A 3,911-nucleotide genomic window follows, 5' to 3' on the forward strand; every position below is an offset into this window, starting at 1 on the left:
AAGGAAACTAAATCCACCAAAACTATTCTATTTATACGCTATTCGTAATGATTGCCTTAATCATTAGCATTAACTATACCATAACAGTCACTCAAAAATGTTAATTCCCTAAGCAACAAAAACTGATTTTATATGCATATTAAATTAAACACTAAATTAAACTCCTTCATACATTATACTAATATACATGTATCCTCCTAACTTCAATATAATGGAAAGGGACTTGGAATTGTACTAGTTCTGACCTGGAGAAGTATGCCTCCATTTTTCATTCGTCTACCGCCGCTGCGTAAGTCCTCGCCTATTCCCTGTTCTATTTTTTTTTTCTAAATAAACTAATTTTGTACCAAAAAGTGGCAAAACCCAACTAGCCTAATTTAATAAGTATAATATAGGGTATTAAATAAATTATCTCTTAGTCCATTAACCATCAATTAATAAAAAATTTAATTATTTAATAAGTATCTGTCAATTAATTAACTATAGTTTAATAAATAGTATAAAATTGTGAAATATGATTTTCGGGTTATTACAATTATCCACCACTAAAAATTATGTTCGTCCTCGAACATAAGGATGAAGAAGGAAGAATAACCGACATTACTAAAAGTCTAAGTTATGACCTATCGATTAGTGTTCATCTCTCTTAGTGAGCTCCGCCTTTAAGACCATTTCATCAAGATCGACTACTAAGATCTAAACTTTCAAATAAAACTTTGAAAGATCTATAAATCAAGAGTGATTATCACGCTACAGATTACCCCATGAACCCAATTTAAATTGAAACTCACTGGACCATAACATAACCATCATGACGAATCTTTTTCTTACATAATCAAGAGAAAATTCTGAACTAATATCTCTACAGCAAAAAGTAAACTTGAATCCATTACTACATTCTCAAAATGTCCAAACCTCACCAATCTCATCAATATTCCCTTCTCACAACATAATCTTTCCCGAGCCTAAGTTATAAGAATTTGAACTTTAAGCATCATGTACTCATCAAGGGAGAATCAAACTTATCTGAACCAAAGATGAACAAAATCCAGTAAACATCCAACAAGCGATATACTCCAAAATGCAGAATCTCTATGAACACTTTTAATCAATTGTAACTCTTCGTATATAGTAGCTCTTATATAAGTTCTCATAAGCAAGTTAGTACGTGTAAAGCTACTCGAAAACTTCAACTGCCACAATGCAATACCAAATTTTCCACATCTGAAATCACCAAATCTACCCAAACATTCTAGACTACCAAGAGGACATCACGGGGTCGATACATTCGATCCACCACGAATTCATCCATCGAAGTAAAAATATGTGTGGGCGTAGGTAGTGAGTTATACGCTAAATCATGTCTAGAACGAAGTAGGTGGTCATATAAGAATATACAGAACTAAAGTCGAATAACACTAGATACTTCTTCCATAGTGCCCATATCAAATATTTTCATTCATTCGACTTTATCTTTTTAATTTTTCTAGGTACCCACAATCACCAATCTAGTCTCCATCACAACATTACAAATACTCAATTAATTAAGACCCACACAGTACTTCTCCCAGTACTCCATTGAAGATAAAGCTCTTAATGCCAACAAATATCATGATTGCACCAACAATTACCTTACTCTCAAACTGTCACTATAGTAACAAAGTCTCCTTAAAAAATACATTGTAGCCTCAAAAAAAATAAAAGTATTGCTCTCTCTATTTTCATTTAAGCATTACATGACCGATATGAGTCACACCAAAGATTGATAGCATAAATTTCAAATTCAAATAATTTTCCATCGAGGTACAATAATAGAATCACATCCAATGTCAACTTCACACAAACTTTCACATATAATTTTTCAACTATCATGCACCTCATGACAAAACTCAAAGAACTATTCTTGATCACTCCAATAATTTGATATACTATAAGCTCATCACCTCTAATCACCCTTATGAGTCTATGTAACACATCAAAACAACTTGTATCATCCCATCAACAAAGTAGTTTCAATTTCCTCAAAATCCTCATTAATTATGTAAAATTGTAGGTCCACACCGTTGAACATCAATAAGTTACCTATCATAATTTGAACAATCTAGCTCGATATAACCACATATAATCTTTCCCACATCATTACTTGTCACCCAAACAAAATTCAATCTTTAGAAAAGGTGATGATAATTCCTAGTAAGTATGTACTATTTCATAGTTCACAATCATATCTAAATTCATAGGCAAAAATCAATACAACTTTCAACTACAAACCCAGGATTTATACGAGAGATCTTATTATTTCACATTTTAAAATTATTTCCATGTCAAAAATTTCAAATACCTTGAACTCTTCAATACATCAATTTTTTTTTCGCTGACTAGCTTACCAATCTTATCATTTGACCAACAATCCATGTTATTTTTTACCTTATCCTCTAAATCAAAACATTATGTGAAACCCCCTAGGTGTAACCATCAAAAGTAACCAACTGTACTACCCAACTTTTAAGTACTTCCAAATATTTTATACTCAATGTGATCGATCCTTCTTACCTTACCGATTCATACCTTGACAAAACACACTACCACAAACCTTCACCATGAAAAACTTGAGTTTTTGAATTCAACTGTGCAAATACCTTTATCTATCAACATTAGCTCACACCTTGAAGATTGTTATGAACTCACCTATCTTAACTTATCATTGATCGTCTTTCCATCAACCTTAACATATCTTTCGCTAAAAAAAATCTACCATACTCATTATCAAAATCAAAACCACAAATGAACTAATCATCATACTCGTGCTTAACGACCTTACACTTATTTCTCAAGTTTTATCCAATAGTTTTTTTTTTAACCAATCTGATGATCTTGTGACACTACATATTATCATAACCTGAGCAAAACAGATGAAATCACGTATCTCTGAACTCCATTCTCAAACCCTCTAAAGATACCTCCTTAGCCCTCGCAATGAGAGAAAATATTCTTACTCTGTCACCCTTTTCTGAAGGCTACACTATATTCCACTAATTTATTATTATTTTTCATTATGACTCTAGCTCCTTTAAATTCTATTCAAGTGGTGTTTCAACATCTTCCACAGCTTTCCTTGCAACCAGGCTACTCACCGAACTATAGCAAACCATAACATAATATACTCGCAAATTGTCATTACTATACAAAAATCCATTCAACAAACTATCTTTGTCATATAGCTCATCCCAATCTCAATTCATCACAAACTCTTACTATCATTATGCTCGTTTAGCCCTTGCCATCACCATTAAGTAATCTTTGTCATTGCCATGACATCTCAAAACCAACTTTACCAATAAAATTCACAAGACTAACCCAATATCGTACGCACTTTTTAGTAAGATTTTCAATTCCCTTCGCACAAGTATACTCTCTGGGACTTCATTTACCCATAAGCTTGCCATTATGGTATCTATCAATTTCCTTGGACCTTAAGATGAAATTATTGATCCTCATTTAGAACCCTCTAGATACACTTCTCAACTCAACACATTAATATCGTACTGAAGATCCACCACTAAATGCTTCCTTATAAATTACGCTTAGCTCAAACATCCGTAGTAACAAACTAGTTGGTTTCTCAAACCTTGAATTCAACACCAAATCTAATTATTTGAACATATGATGCAACTAATAACTCTCTAGGTATTTATTATTCACACTTAACAATCAACATATCCATTTTCATATACCACTAGTGCCATGTTGTGAAGTCTGTTAAATCCACCACTAAAACACATCATACCTATCTAGAAGATCGTATCAAAAATAGCTCATACATATTATGACAACTTTGCTAACTGTGTTTTCTCAATTTACATTGTTCATTATCTTGCAATCATTTTAATTCGTCCACTTTCAATTATCGA

This window comes from Solanum pennellii, chromosome 12 (assembly GCF_001406875.1).
Source record: "Solanum pennellii chromosome 12, SPENNV200".
Lineage (NCBI taxonomy): Eukaryota > Viridiplantae > Streptophyta > Magnoliopsida > Solanales > Solanaceae > Solanum > Solanum pennellii.